Source organism: Phascolarctos cinereus, unplaced genomic scaffold (genome assembly GCF_003287225.1).
Source record: "Phascolarctos cinereus isolate Bilbo 61053 unplaced genomic scaffold, phaCin_HiC Scaffold_3;HRSCAF=262, whole genome shotgun sequence".
In the NCBI taxonomy this organism is placed as follows: domain Eukaryota; kingdom Metazoa; phylum Chordata; class Mammalia; order Diprotodontia; family Phascolarctidae; genus Phascolarctos; species Phascolarctos cinereus.
The window spans coordinates 214,092,867-214,109,228 of NW_027555736.1; the positions used below are offsets into that span (position 1 = coordinate 214,092,867).

At 40.0% G+C, this 16,362-nt stretch overlaps 1 protein-coding gene and 1 long non-coding RNA gene across 3 annotated transcripts in view; one reads left to right on the forward strand and one right to left on the reverse strand.

Moving 5' to 3' along the window:
• FLRT2 (fibronectin leucine rich transmembrane protein 2) overlaps nucleotides 1-2,831 on the reverse strand; it is a 118,662-nt gene extending 115,831 nt beyond the window's left edge. The window contains exon 1 of one of the 2 annotated variants that reach the window (XM_021000305.2): nucleotides 2,376-2,831. The gene's annotated coding sequence lies outside the window, so the exon portion shown is untranslated. Of the gene's footprint in view, nucleotides 1-2,349 lie in introns of both variants that reach the window. The other variant, XM_021000308.2, reaches the window with a different exon arrangement.
• A 572-nt stretch (nucleotides 2,832-3,403) lies between these two features.
• The window catches only part of LOC110217797 (uncharacterized), a 36,403-nt gene continuing 23,444 nt past the window's right edge, over nucleotides 3,404-16,362 (forward strand). The window contains exon 1 of the long non-coding RNA XR_002327141.2: nucleotides 3,404-4,422. This is a non-coding gene — a long non-coding RNA (uncharacterized LOC110217797). The remainder of the gene's footprint in view (nucleotides 4,423-16,362) is intronic.

A 16,362-nucleotide genomic window follows, 5' to 3' on the forward strand; every position in this document is an offset into this window, starting at 1 on the left:
AGAAAGGTCCAAAACGTGGCATTAGAAAGAAAATCAAACCTTTCTACAAAGATGGCGTTATTTCAAATAGAGGCAACTTTGGACATGCGTTTCCCCACCCCCTTTTTATCCCCCCATGATCATTTCTCCAACACCTTCTTCAATGAACTCTAATCGGAAAAATTACCTAATATTTACGATTATTTTGCAAGACTCCCTCCTTTAAGCTGCACTCCCCCCCCCGGCTTCCCTCCTCCTCCTCCTCATTCTTTTTAGAAAAGGACCACTTATTTGATGATAGACTGTGGTGGGCACGCAGATTCAAGAACAAGGACTACAAGAACAAGGATCAGATTCCAAACTGCTGAAGAAATCAGGAGTTGTATGTGGCCAACTCCCCCTTTTTATTTTTTTGTAGACTGAAAAGTGACGTCTTAGGGAAGCAAGAAACATAGGTTAAAAAAAGCGCCACAATATTCTTGATTTTCGACTCTGGTTTCATTGCAGGTCTCTCTACCTACAGTAAGTTCCTGTCATGTTTTAACAAGTCAAGAGACAGGCTGATTCTGAACAGAAGAGGGAGAGCGCTCTCCTACAAACCAGACTTCCTAAAGAAGCAAACGCTTGGTTGGTCTGCATTAGAAGTCAGTCGGCACGTTGGAGTTGGAAACTCAGAGAAGGAAACCGACAGAGATGTGATCAGATTCTAGGGCAGAATGAGTAGTCAAGAATAACTCTCACCTTCTTGATAAGGAATAGGCTGGTCTCAACCATAGATCAAAGCCTGAGTCACTGAGCAGTACTTTTACCAATTGTTTCGCTCCCTCCCCCTGCATTCGGTCTCTAAAGAACTCATGTTTTTGAGTGCCTACGAAACACTAATACAATTTAGAGAAACGTCCGGTCTGACTTGACTCCAAGGACAAAATTCAATTATATGCACGCATACATGGCTGCACGTGTGTGCATGGCGCAGGTCATAAGATCTTTAGCTTGACTTCTGCAAGGTCGGAAAGGAAAAAAAAATATCCCACTTTGTTCATAAACGTGTTGAATGGCGAATAAACGTACAGAAACAGGAAAGGAGGGAGGAGAAGTTTTGATCCCAGGAAGGAAAGACATAGAGTGCCATCTTGCTGGGAGGTTCCAGCAGTACCAGCAGCAAAATCTAACAGCTTGATCAGCAGCAGCAGCAGCTGCAGCTGCCGCCACCCTAGCCGCTAAACCCTGCTGAGAACCCGGCAGCTCAAAGCGCTCCTGCCTGGAGTAGTTTCTTTGGCACTCAAGGGGGCAGTTACTGTCCTGCCCAGTCCAATCACCCCTTCTCCCCGCCCTACTCCTTCCCCTTAGAATTTCCTACCCACTACTAACCCCACGACCTTGATCTTCCTTCCAGTTGAAGAATTATCCCCACAACACACACACACACACACACACACACACACACACACACACACACACACACACACTCTCGATCACAGAAGGGATTTTTTTCCACCCTGCCTCCAGGAGCAAAGAAGGAGGCGCTGGGGGAAGTTTGCTTAGCTGTGTACTTAAGGAAGCAAGCAGCAAGCAGTGACAGATTCACAATTCCTCCCATTCCCCACCATTCACCTTTTTCTCTCCGTACACTGACCCAGGCGCTGTTTTGTCTTTTTGTTTGTTTGTTTTTTTCCTCCAGAACACTGCAGCCAGGAATTCTATAGGTCTCAGCACAACTCCTGCTGAGCCACTCCAAACTGAGGCCCTAGCCTAGCTAAGGCCCTTTCCTAGCAAAGAGTCCAAACTGCCAGTTGGAGGTGGTACTTCTCCAAATAATCACATTAGGTTTTTAGGAAATCACTAAAGTCAAAGTAGAAAGAACCGGCGCGGCTGGATCCCCTTAAAGGGCTGATAATCTAAAACAGATTGCATGGAAAAAAAGGGGGGGGGGTCAGAGCCTGGAGGTTTTAGAACCAACTGACAAGAACAGCAATAATAATAATAACAATAATTGATGCGGGAAGAGGGAGAAGCACTGATGTCTGTAAGGTAATAGCGAGTCATACTGGAAACTGGGTGCTCTTTCTCTGGCAAGCCGCAGGGCTCCGACACCCCAGTTTAAGAATATAGGGCAAAGAAGGTAAATGCCAGTTACTAAACTACTTTAAGGTGGTGGATTTGCCGGTTCGAATTTGCACCTAGCTGTAGGTAAGGTTGCAATGTAATGAAAGCTTGCACCCTTCTCCCTTTCCTCCCTAAGCAGAAAGTTAAAACCTACAGTCTGCTTCCCTCGCCAGCCAGTTCAGAAAACAATTCCCCCCTTCCCCCCGCCCCAATCTGGCAGTAGCGTGTGTCTCTGAAGCGTTGGCTGACCCTCGTCAACTTCACCTGAGCCTCCGGAGTTCTTTTTTTACCTGCTGGTGAAATCTCCGACTTAGTTCATCCAAATCCCACCGGGTCAGGAAGGTGAAAAGAGAAAAAGCTGGTACAGTAGTAGCTGGGCTCCTGCTGCATGGTATTGTTTTAAGGATCGCCACCAAGGTCTCCCTTTCCCATTGTTGACAATTGCTACCCTCGTCCCAGATGTCTTATCAGGCTTGGAGGATCGGAAGCAAGCGAGCTGCCGCGGTCTTGTGGCTCCTTTCTTTAACTCTGACACTGGAGTGAGGGCTTCGGCAAGTGAACGATTGAAGTGGTTAAACGTCTTTTCTCAGAGATTCCGCCCAACCCGGCTGAGCGATCTTATCTCCCTATGATCATTACTCACTGGTGACAATGGGAGATGCCAAACTCTAAAGCGAGGATGACAGATTTCGAACTTGCAGCTACAAGGTACCTAGTCTAAGACAGTTTGCTTCTCCTCCCGCCCCCCTGGCCTTCCCTCCAACTAGGGAGGGAACTAGTTTAACCCTTTGTGGTCCAGGAGAGGCAAACCGAGCGGGAAGCATGAACACATGAGGAAACAGCACCGGGTGGCTGGCGTGGAAGTATGCTTTGCCCACGTGCATTTTGCAATGTTTGTCTTGGTACTTAATGCCATAAATGCACTTTCAATGATATAACTTCAAAAGTTACGTTTCTGTTCTAGGCTGTATCTTCTAAACAAAAGACAGCCTTCCCGATACTTTAAACTTTCTGTAGTTGGATTTATCAAAAGTTGCTAGGGAAGCCTTGATAGTCCCCTTTCTCTATCTTCGGTATCTCCCTGAGGGTCCTTTGCACCGTTTTTGTAAGTGTACCCACTATAATTAGCAGAAGAGTCTTCGAAAGCTCATCTCGTCTAAAAGTCCTTCTTAGGACCTTCTTAGAGCTCTGTGTTTTTTGTGCCCCCACTCGATAACTGTATCACTCACGCAAAAGTGTATGTGGAATAAAAAATACAAGCAGACTTCCCCCACCCTGTGCCAATCTTCCTTCAAAAGGAAGTGATCTGATGAGAACTCCAGGGAGAGAGAGAGAGAGAGAGAGAGAGAGAGAGAGAGAGAGAGAGAGAGAGAGAGAGAGAGAGAGAGAGAGAGAGAGAGAGAGAGAGAGAGAGAGAGAGAGAGAGAGAGAGAATGAATATATCAGAGTTGGAGTTGGTAGCTGGAGAATGCGGCAGATGTTACAGGAGGGAGAGGAAGAAGGAGAGACTACTAATATGAAGTAAATAAAAGTGGAAGCAGAAACAGGTATGATTGAAAAAAATAAGCGAGTTACAGCATTGGAAGGAACTGGTCAGCTCTACTCCGGGGTTTTGATCCGTGACATTTTCCCCCACGCCTTCTGAAAAAGTTTAAATAAAGAGCACAAAGGCATTCTTTCCTCCGCATCCCACGCGTTTTGCATTTTGAAAACAACTGTACACTAAGTACTCTCTTGACTCCGGAGAAATTAGCATTATTTTTTAAGGCGAATCACCAGTTAGAAAGGAGAGGAAAGCTTAGGTAAAAGAAGTGCCCCACTAATTACACGGTCACACCTAAGTACACACGAGTCGATTACCTTCAACATAATGCTGAGGTCAAAACGCAAGCATCTCAAACGGAGTTTTCTACCCCACAACTAAAACAGAAAAAAGCTTCCCCTATTTTTTTTTAAAGGAGCCTTTGCAAACAAGTCAGAGGCTTGAACTCAGCAGATCTTGCGGAAACTGCGACAAAGGAAGAGATCCGGTGATTTCCCCGGAGCTCATTCATATATTATCCTAAATTCTCTCCCAGAGACCCATGCCAAGAGAAAGCTTTATAAATCTGCAAATCGCCAAGCAGTGCCCACTGGAGCATTCAGAGCGCCGAGCAGGCTGGCTGAAGAATTCCGTTGCAAATCCGTTTACTTTGCCAAGGTGGCAGCAAAACACAGGTTTAGGCTTCTTAGAGGAGGAGGAGGAGGAGGAAACAGCAGAATGAACACTGGAGACCACATTTTAAAGCATCGGAGAAGTAACCTACTCGCTTTTTAAAATCTTTCCTTTTGGACAATGTATGTATGTATATATGTATGCATCCATGCATGTGTGCACGAATGTGTCTGTATCTTATATAGATGTTTGAATTTTTTTATCTATGATTCACTGATTCTTTCACCATTAACTACGTTTGGGGAGGGAGGAATGTAAATGAATAGAATCCTTGGATTTGCTTTGCTGCTTTAGACTGCTATAAAAGAAATTAGACTGAAAGGGGGATGCAGATGCATGGTATTTATGTTTTAGATTATCTGTGCCCCTAAGTGGTAAGAGCACCGTGTTATGTGTCCCTGATCCCAATTAGAGGCCATTAATGCAATTACTCGTCATAGCAAGAGAAGGAAAATTAAATAAGGAAGCAGGTACAGCAGGAGATACATACACACATACATATGCATTTGATATGCATTTGTGTGTGTGTGAGTCTGTGTGTGTATGTATTTTCTGGAAAAATCTTTGAATCACAGAGGACATTGTAAGTGGGCCAGTGCAGTGGATGTCCTGTTGGACCTGTCCCAGGAAGACCTGGGTTTGAATTCTGACTCAGATACCTACTAGCTTTGTGGGGGTGAGGAAATTACTAAACCTCTATGTATCTTACTTTACTCATCTATAAAAACGAGGAGTTAAACTGGGTAAATTCTATGAGCTTGTGTCTGGGGGTAGGGGGTGAAGAAAAACAGCAGATACCATTTGGAGGATTCAAAGCAATAATCACAGTAGATTTAAATGCAATTTGATGTAGCAGTGAGCTATTCACCAAACTGTGACAAATAAACTATATTTGGAAAGAAAAAAATAGATAAATTCACAAAGGGGAAGGGGAGACTAGGAAAAAAGCAAATGGGTAAGCTGACAAAGTTTATTTTAAAGTGTATTTGGAGATTCAATTGTTAATTTCAGATAAGAACAACAAAAAATCAGCACATTTAAAGTTATCCTCAGATTTTCAGAAACTGCTTACAGAAAGGATTAGAATTCTCAAAACAGCAATAAAAGTGTTTTCAGTTTGATTTAAGGTAAAATTTTATTGCAACCTTAAGCTCTTTAATTCCCCATACCCCTGCCTTTCTTCACATTCAAGATAACTTTCCCCAATACACTTAGACCATTTAATATCTACATCAGAAAATACTTTTGACAGTCACCAGCACTACATCATTGTATCCTAACCTATAAAATCCAAGAAGCAAAATTGAATGATACAGTGGAACTCCCAATTTAGGTCACTACCAAATTATCACTATAAAAAATAAATAAACACTAACAATAGCTCAAATTCAAACTATATTTTTAGAAGCATTTTTTTTAATATCAACCTTGTCAGGTACTTAGTGAAATAGCACTATCCGGATACCATTTTAAAGATGAGAAAACTGAAGCACATAAATGTCAACTGACTTGCCTGTGGTCAGACAGCTAGTAAGTAATGCAGTGAAACTCCAACCTAGTTCTCCTGATATCCAGGAGTCTTTCCATGTACCATGCAATTTTAATATACTCAGATAAAAATTCCTTCTCTCTAGGTGACAAGGGACATGTTTGGTTTGGTTTGGTTCGGTCCAAGCCTGTGACTTCAATATGTAGAGAATTCCAGTGTGGAAACCCTTTCCACTGATTGTAGAGGGCTGGTCTGAGTTGACTGGAAATGAATGGTTAAGATACTTGACTTGCCTACAGTCACAGGTCAGACCTCTATCTACTTTCCTGTGTTGCCTCTCAAGAACAGTATAGCTATCATTAAATATTTGAAAAGCTGTCACGTAGTAAAAAAGAGGATTTAGTTTTTGTTTTGTTTAGTTTTTAATCTGCTTGAAGCCAAATGTTGGATATAGCACCAGTGGTATGAAGTTACGAGGTGGAAGATTTCAGCACAATGTAAAATAACTTTCCTCAATATAGAGAGCCTTGAGTTACCCCAAAATGGAATGAGTGAATGGCCTCCCTTTTGAAGTGATGGACTCCCTCTCACTGAAAAATTTTCCAACAGAAGCTAGATGATTACTTGTTAGGGTCAGTGTAGAGATAATTGGACTCTTACATAAGGAAGTGCCATGTACTAGATGATGTGTTGGATTTGACTTTAAAAATTTAGGTCAAGCCCACCAGTATTGTATTTAGATGAAACCTCCAGCCACTCCTAACCTACCCAACCATCCTTACCCTGTCATGTCTTTAGTTAATAGGGACAATAGTCGATGAAGACTAGTTAAATCTGCACAAATCCATTCTTACTAATAAAAAAAAAATCAAGTTTTGCAAATGATAAGCTCCGATAGCCTACTTTACACTTCTTTCTTGCTGAATTCAGTATCATATTCCCTGCAGGGTGGTAAAAGTAAAAAGTACTCAATTTGGGATCAGAGGACCTGTATTCAAATCAGACTTTTTGCCATTTACTAAGTGTGTGACATTGGAAAAGTTAAGTAACCTATCTTGGCCTCTGATTCCTCCACCTTGAAAGAGGGTCTGAGGTCCCTTCCAGCTGTAAATCTATGTCCTGTGATTTCACATTCCTATTCTGGAATTTTGCTTCTGTAGACTCCCAGATCTCAGGCCCTCCCTATGAGAACTGGAGGATTTCTGTGGAAGTGACTGCTTGATTATCCATCTCCCCAAAGCCTTGGTTTCTTCACCTTTCAATGAGTGTTACATGATGATTATGAATGAACAAAAAGAAAGGTACATATTGACAGGGAACAAAAGCACTTTAAACCATGGAGATTTCCTCTACATAAACCTGCCATTTGTTAAGCAGCTACTTTCTCTGTTCCAAAGGGAAGCTGGCAAGAACTAAAGGCAAACCTTTTCCAGTTGAGTTCTAAAGGAATAAGTGAGGGGAACTCCCTTCTTTTGAAGGAGCTTTGGGATAGAGAGGGGACAGAGGGAGGGGTGAAAGCTTCATTAAGAAAGGATGAAAGATTCATCCACACATTTATACAGCCATAGAAGCAACCAATCTAGAAAATGTTACTAACCTTTCAACATCTAAGTGATTATCACTCAGGTTGAAGGGTAATTGAAAAGTAAAGGGTTTTTTTTCCCTTTTTTCCCTAACTTGCCAAGGTAATACATGGAAGTTCCTTTCCCTATGAGATTCTGAATTAGAATTAAGGCATGTATGCATTTTTACATGCTTCTCCACAGACACCTGTGGGATAATTCATCTTTACATAGCGTATGATGCAGTCTGTAGTGGGGAAGAAAGCTGATCTCAGACTTAGGAAGCCCTGGGTTCAGGTCCTGAATCTGCTATATATCCCGAATACAGTGTAGACCCTAATTCACTTAACCTATCAGTACCTCCCAGGAAACTGAAAGACTAAGTTGTGGGGAAGGTACAAATGTGTATTAATAAAGGAATTACCTCACCTGGAGCTTCCTACCCCAATGTAATCATAGATTAGGTAAGGAAAAACGCATACAAATGTATATATGTAAACATATATATTTATATATATACATATACACATGTATGCACATATTTATCAGATATATATACATATATTGTGTGTATACGTACACACATTTACTTTTTTTCTTATATATGTTCTTTCTATATATAAACATATTATATATGTGTGTGTGTCTTATAGCTGACAAAGTTCAGTAGTTTGTCAGTCTAAATCTTCTATATGACTGTGTTTTAGATATTTAAAAACAACTATTAGAGCCCTTCCTGTGAGGCATCATGGAGTAGTAGATAAAGTGAAGAACTTGGAGTTAGGAAGACCTGGGTTCAAGTCCTCTCTGCGATATATAACCCTTGTGTGATTTTTGGGCAAGTCATTTAAACCCTCGGTTCTCAGGACGACTCTCTAACGATCTTAGTTTTAGATAATAAAATTAGTATTTGTATTATAGACCAAGTTCTGTGCTAAGTGCTTTATAAATGTTACCTCTTTTGATTCCCACAATAACCCTGTGAGGTAGGTGCTATTATTATCCTCATTTTACAGTTGAGGAAACTGAGGCAGAGAGATTAAGAAACTTGATCTGAGTCTTATAGCTAATGTCTAAGGCTGGATTTGAACTTGAGTCTTCATGACTCCAGGTCCAGCATTTGATCCACTGTGCCATGTAAACTGCCTGGATAACTCTATACAGATCTTATAAAGTTTATGTCTAGGGAAAAGAGGAACACCTTTGTTAAAGGTTAAATGTTCTATTAGCCTTTAAAAAATATATGTAGTTGTTATGGTAACACATTTGTACATATTTTTCAAGACAATTTCATACAGCTGAATTCTCACAGCAATGAGCAATGAATGCTATGATGGGGGTTTGGCTATATTTGGATTTCTATCTTTCCATCTATCCTAACCCCACAAGAAACATTCTGGGTTTTGATGGCATGGAACTGCTTAGATATCACAAGGATTGGATACTTTTAGGTACTACACTTTTCTACACAGAACTGACCTAACAGAATCCCAGTTTGCTAGCCCAAGGGAATTACTGTGTTTCCCATTCTACTAGATTGTAAATTATATCTGGATTTCTGTCATCCATTTTCTTTGCTCATTTCCTCTTTCCAGATCACAGGGGGTAACAAGGAAGTTCTGTGTTGCTTATGTGCTCCTATTTCTGTTCTTAGAGTTGGTGTTTTGTTGGTGGTGGTGGTGGTGGTGGTGGTGTAGTGGTAGTGTGTGTGTGTGTGTGTGTGTGTGTGTGTGTGTGTGTGTGTGTGTATTTAAATAATTATCTGGATCTCAACACTTTGTCTAAGTAGAAAAATCCTAATCAGCCCATTTTTTCCCCGTGCAGTGAATTGATACAAAGATTTTAAAAGGAAACTCGATAATGCAATTTTAAAGATAACAATTTGCTGCACCCACCAACCCCAACGCTGAGACTCGCTTTTTAACGAACATTTCAACAGGTTTAAAACATTTCTAGAAGTTATGAAAGGTATTAACCAAGAGGAAAAGTTGTTGTCCTAGTGTTAGAAATACATTATCAGGACTATAGTAGGTGGGATTAAACTCCCCTTCCTAGGAAGTAAAAGAATGATGTGGCCTGTCATTCTGATGTGAAAGCCTTTGCTGAGACAGGTTCCTAACAAAAGCCTAGAGGCTCCTTTCTCTAAGAAGTCAGACACTGTAATTAACCAGAGCTTGGATTTGAAAGCTCCTCCCATTTCCCTTGGCTTTATAAAGAAATCTTTAATTATTCACAAAACAGTGACTTGTTATCAGAATTCATGCACTTTAAATTATGGGAAGAAAATTATGAGCTTTGTAGATGTTCAGTCTATTACCTCTAATGTGTGGGTCATTTTCTTGCTAATAGGAAGGAACAGGCTTTTAATGTTTGTGTGTTCAAAATAACCTGCCAGTGGTCCTCGTTCTCCCTGAATGATTCAAGAGATGGAGCTTTAAAAAAAAATACTGTAGCAGATCTGAAATTCTCTTTGGCTTAAGGCTCACAAAGAAGTGACAGGATTAGAAATCAGTCATTCAATCAGACCAATCCATGCTGTACTGTGTTTTTATAGATCTTCATGCTTCTATGAGTGATTTAAAATCTATTGTCTTGTTAGAGCCCTGTGGCAGACCTATTAAGTAGTCAGAATAGATATTATCCTCATTTTACTGATAAGCAAATTGAGGAAAATTTACTTAGAACCTGGATCACAGATTTGGAGCTGAAAGTCCATGTTCACATTGGGAACCTGAAGCCCATAAAGCTTTAGTGACTTGCCCAAAGTCAATCAGATTGTATGCATGGGAGGTGGAATTTGAACTCAGGACCTCTGACTCCAGAGGCCACTGTTGTTGTTCAGTGGTGTCCAACTCCACATGACCCCATGGTTCTTGGCAAAGATAGTGCAGTAGTTTGCCATTCCTTCTCTAGTGTGTCCCCATTTTACAGATGAGGCACTGAGGCAAATAGAGGTTAAGTGACTTGACCAGTATCACACAGCTAGTCTGAGGCCATTTAGATTTGAATTTAGATCTCCCTAAGTCCAAGCCCTGGTACTTTCTCTATCCACTGCACACCTAGTGGCCCCCCACAGAGTGCATTGTACCTTGTCACAGTTATACCAATGATCTGTACACTAAAGCACAATAAATCTATCTATCACTCCAATTTGTCCTTTTTTGTAAGAGAGATCAAGGTGAAACTTTTCCACGATTCTATAAATTAAAAAGCAGATTCATTTAATGACCTAACATTCTCCTACCTCTGCCCCATGTAGATTGCTTTAGGTATTACTGAAATAAGCCTTAATAGCTCTAAGGAGAAGATATTTTAATGACTATGAATATTTTAATGCGGTAAAAATGGTTTAGTTAAATCTCCTACCACTATCAATAGGGTTTTAACTTTTTTTTTTTCCCAGAGTGTGATGAATCCTGATAAAAGTCAGGGAGAATAGTAAAAGTGGAATCGCAGCACTTGTAGCCAGTCTTCTTAATCTTCACAGATTCAGAATAGCCTGTTTAGTTCTACCTACCTTGCTGAAATAAACCCCTCCTCACTTTCCCCCTAACCAAGACATTTATACAAATTCAGGAGTAATCTTGCTTTCCTACACTTTTCTGAAACCAACAATATGCTGTCCATTCACTCCCTGAAAATATTTTCACAAACAAAAGACTTAGATTTCATAGGCAACTGAATTAAGGCCAAGGGCCATAAATGAATATTGTAGAGAATTATTAGTTCTTCCAAAGTAGATTCTCTGTTCACCAGATACTATCCTACCAAAGGTATATACATTCTTTATTCTTACTGCATATGAAGGTATTTTACAAAAAGCCCATTACTTCTGATACAGTTCAGGATAGTTTTGTTGTCTCATTTAAAAGATGCACACTGAAAGCAATTGCAGCCTTCTTTGGGTCTCCTCCCCCACCACCCTCTGGTTTTTTGTGAATCAAGCAAGTAAATGACAGATGAATTAAGAAACAAATCAGACACAGTATCAGTTGCCAAAGGGAAAAGACAGAAAGACAACATCTTGTCCATCAAAGTGCTTAGATCAAGAGTCTTTCTTTTCTCAGATGATGAAAGCACCGGGTGTGAATACAGCCAGAAGATAAATAAAGGGGGAAAACACCAATGGTGTCTCTTAAGAAGCTTCTAACTTACAGGACTTATCACTCTGCAGTAGATAAATATGTCACTTTGCTGGTATATGCCCTGAAAATTTCAGGGGAAAAAAGTAGGTAGTCCAATTAAGCATATAGGAGATATTTTTCATTCTGCTAAGTTACCATAATATTTTCATGACCTAGAGGTAATGGAAATATGCAATGGAAATAGCTAGTTTACATCTTTAATAGTAGAAAGACCATAGACTGCACTTTGTGGACAATGAATGGAAAGGCCTCGATACAGTCAATACATTTGTGTCAGTTTAATTTGGGCTCTGGTTGACAAGCAGGCTTCATTTCTCTTGGTCATAAGTTTGCACACAAGATCTGGTAAAATAGAGTTTATGCCACTCTAATAGTTTCCTTTATAGCCAGGAAGACCTTATTTTTTAGGCTTTGGGGAACTGTTGATAGAATGAACAAGATTAGAACTCTGAGTAGATCTACCGAACCAATGAGCCATTAATCATCCAATCATGAGAATATTCCCAAATGGAAGAAACATAGAGAGAAGCCAGTTTAATGAGCTCTGAGGCATGAATAGAAGTGAAAAGGCACTACCCCAAGGTTTGATGGGAATTTGTGTGTTGATATTATGAAGCATATTTTGTCATGGATATGAATCACATTTTTTTTATAATATCACTCCTATGTTATAGGATAAAAATGCATTGTAAATCTTTAAGCAAAGATTCTCAATCTTTTTGTCTGTTACAGCTCCTTTGACAGTCTTGTGATGCATTTTCAGAATAATGGTGTGGGGTTTTTATATTTGTAATTGATGAAGTGATATTTTCATTTAGAGATTAGTGAAAATCAAGATTTATATTTTTCCTATCCAAATTCTCAGCCTTATCCTCCCCTGAAATTTGTCCATGGAACCCAAGTTAAGAAGCCCTGCCTTAAAGCAATGTGAGTGGTTATTACTGCTATTATAATTATTATAATTATTAATAGTAATAAAGGTACTGGATTTGATGAATTTTATAAAATCTGCTTATGATCAAGCTCTTATATGTTCCAATGTATTTGATTTGAAGCATTTGAATCAATCACTGTCAGACACTATGGGTACAAATTTTAAAATAAAAATAATTACCGCCCTCAAGGTGCTTATATTCTCCTAGAGTGGGTAAGGGATTAAACAAACGCAGATAAATAAATGTGGAATTTATGCAATTAAATTCAGGCAAAATAATTTTGGAGGAGGGCATAAAACAGTAATAACTAGGGAGATGAGGAAAAGCCTCACATAAGTACTTTAACTGAGCCTTACATGATGGAATTACATGGGATTCAATGAGGTGGATGAAAGGAGACTGAACAATAAACAAATAGGTAGAAAGAGATAAGCATTTTGGCCATGGGGAACAGCCTATGCAAAAACTTGGAGGTGGGAGATTTCCCATCTTGTCATGTAAGGGGAAGAGTAAATAGTGTGAGAGAATTAGGAGACTTTCCATGTTTATAAAACTAGTAAATAGTTGAGATAGAGCTTGAGTCAACCTACATCCATTAACTTCATGTTTTCTGCTTTCCATGGTGTCCCACCCTTCCCTGCCTTTTTTTGTGATACAGAGAAGCACCAAAGTTTAATGAAAAAGAATGGCATCTGGGCAACTAGGTTGCTCAGTGGATAGAGCACTGGCCCTGGATTTAAGAGCACCTGAGTTCAAATCCGGCCTCAGACACATAACATTTATTAGCTGTATGACCTGGGGCAAGTCACTTAACCCCCATTGCCCAATCAAAAAAAAAAAAAGAATGGTATCATAGTGGGAAGAGTGTACATAAGATTGAGAGTAGGCACAACTGGGTTCCAGTAGAGTTTTGCAGTTTACTAGCTCTGTGACCTTAAGCTTATCAATCTTCTTTGACTCACAATTTGCTTAACTGTTAGATGGAAGTTTTTATTCCTTTCCTGCCACTTCATGGAATTTATCTTATGATAATCAAATGAAATGATAAATTTCAACCCATTTGAAAAATTCAAAAATACATAATTGCAAGGTTAGTATTATACTATACTAACCCATGAAAACACTATTATCTTTTTTCTCTTAATTTCAGTAAAACTGAAAGTTAGAAAGAGGTCATAAGATCATAAATCTAAAGGTCAAAGGGGCTATTTTGCAGAGGAGAAAACTAAGACATGAGGAGGGAAAATAACTTGTCTAAAGTCTCCACAGCTGGCAATCAGCAGAATTGGCAATCAAACCCAGGTCCTCTGACCCCAAACCCAACACTTTTTTTCTTTTCTGAGACATTTCCTCTAGGAAATATTTATATTCCTACATTCAAAAGAGGATAGAGGGCTGATTTTTTTTTCTTGGTGGTCCATGTTGTTTGTTCCCAACCTACCCCCAATTACTTTATATACAACTACGTTGTAGTTAGTAATCTATGTAATGTAGAACTGGTGAGTGGGAGCCCCATCCTCAGAGCATGGACTGTGTGTTCTGCCTTCTGCCAAGCCAAATGAGGAGGCCTGGTGAACCTATTTCTGGGAGTGAATGGTGAAATGTAAGGGAGGGCCCTGCTCCCCACTTCAGAGAATGTTCAACTGCAATTATTCTATAAGTATTTCCTGTTTGCTTACCACATGATGAAGAAATGGACTGGTGGTAAGCTACTGAACCAGAACTGGATGTGCATTTAAAAGATACCAACTAGCCAAAGCTAGCCTTCCCTCTTTCCTGCCTGGTTGCTTTTGAGTGAGGAGGCAAGAACTGCTGTAAGTCTCCAGGTAGGGAGAGAGAGAGCTAGTGCCAGCAACATTCTCTTCCAACCCAGGTCAACATGAAGACATCGACATGAAAACCTGCTCTTGCTACTGTGACTGTTTCATCTCTTCTTTCCTGTCTTAGGTGGGAAAGTATTGGAAATGGAATCAACTGAGTTGTGACCTTGTGAGTTTTAAAAGGTCAAGAGGGCCACCAGAGGTCCAGGAACTGGATTCCATGCCAATGTTTGTGGTCTGTTAGTCAAGTCAAACCTAGTCTTCTAGCAGAGCTCCAAGGAGAGACCAGTACCCATTCCCAAAGCGGATTAACTACAAAGCTGAGATGCTGAGTCCCATAAGTAAAGGACTGTTTTTCAGACACGCTGGATTTGGAAGTGAACTTTGTGGGGTTAATATTTTGTAGCAATTGCTTTAACTTTGAGCCCATGTTTCTGGGACAAGCCAGGTCCTTGAAAAGGGCTATATGTCCCCAACAAGATATTAAGTATCCCTTCAGGGGCTGAAATACCTTTCTAATACCATCAAACTCAAGCCCTCATTCTAATGTATTCTCTCCCAATTTCATTCACCTGTGAGTTGTGCCTTAGTATCAGTAAACCAAATAATACATCAGTTAGCTTTTATAAAGGAATGTTTAGTGAAAAGACCTAGCAAAAAACAAAAGTACAAAACATACCTGCCTCCTACCTAGGGACATACTTAACTTTATATCACCTCAGTGCCAAAGGGAAATGAGCTAAAACTTAAATCAGTTAGTAGAAAATACTTGCCTCACCAAATTCATTTGCATATGTGGACTTGACAAAGGATGTTAATTCCTTGTTTGAAGGACCTGGAAATTTGGCCGAGGGGGTCAATCCAGTACCGTACTGTGCAGGCTCTGAGTTCAAGGCTTCCATTAGCCATTCCCCCATAACAATCTGTATATGTGTTGTTTCTTCTAAAGTAGAATGCAAGCGCCTTGAGAACATGACCAGGCATTTTTACTTTTTGTGTCCCTAGTGCCTGGCACATAGTAGATACTTAACAAATTCTTGTTGAATGAACTTGACTTGACAGTTTTCTATGTAGTAAAACACTTGCGAATGGTGTCAACTGGTGGATTAAAGTTTTCAATGGCTGTATATGTGAGCCAACACACAACAGACTGAGTGAAAAAGTTTCTTTCTCCTCTCATCTGAAAGAAAGACCTGAAATTTTGTGAGAGGCAAGAGGTGAGCAATGTACTTGGGGGCTAGGATGTGAAGGCTTCATGAGAAGGTACAAACAGGAGATGGAGAAGACAGAAGAGTAGTCAACTTCCTGTGCTACAGATACCACTGTTGTTGTGGCCACTAAAATGACCTTGAACTTGCAGGAAAGAAAAGGCTGAGATGAAAAGGTAAGAGATTGTAGCTCCTCCTTGGTTAATGAGTACAGTAATGGTAAAACATCTACTTTTTTTCTGGTTCTTTCACTGAGCCTATTTCTCATTCCTTATTTCTTTTGTAACAATCTATTAAGAGAGGTCTTAGACTAGCTACTCAATGAGTTGAGTAAGAAAATGATGGGGCTCTTCTAGGGAAACTAGGGCTTGTAATCACAGACTCTGGACTGGAGCCCAGAGTTTTCTGACAGAAGAGAGTTTTGACTCACCCTGGGATGACACAGAGACACATGGTTAAGCAGATACCGAGGACAGATGGAGAGTCTGTCACAGAAATGGAAACTGTGATGATGGTCAGTGCTTTACATAGGGACTGATGATAGGTGTTCATCAGCTGGAGCTTTTTCTTGTTGCTGTTTATTAAAAGAATACAGCTGAGAAGTGAGCATCTCTTAGGAAATGTGGAAATAGAGCAAATGGTTTAAAATCTCTGTCAACTCCCTCTCTGCGCCTATGTAGGCTTTCATGTGATTTTCTCGCTATCCCTTTAAACTGTTTCTCTATCCTGATTTTGCTTCACAAAGAAACCCATGATTGATCATAAATATGGTGTGCTGTGTTGTCTGTCTACTAGTTATCTTGGGTGGGGGAAAGAGGGAGAGAGAAATTGTATAAAACAGTAGCTAAGAGTGAATATATGAAATTTAGTAGCTCAGAAATTGAAATTTCTGGGCAGATGTTA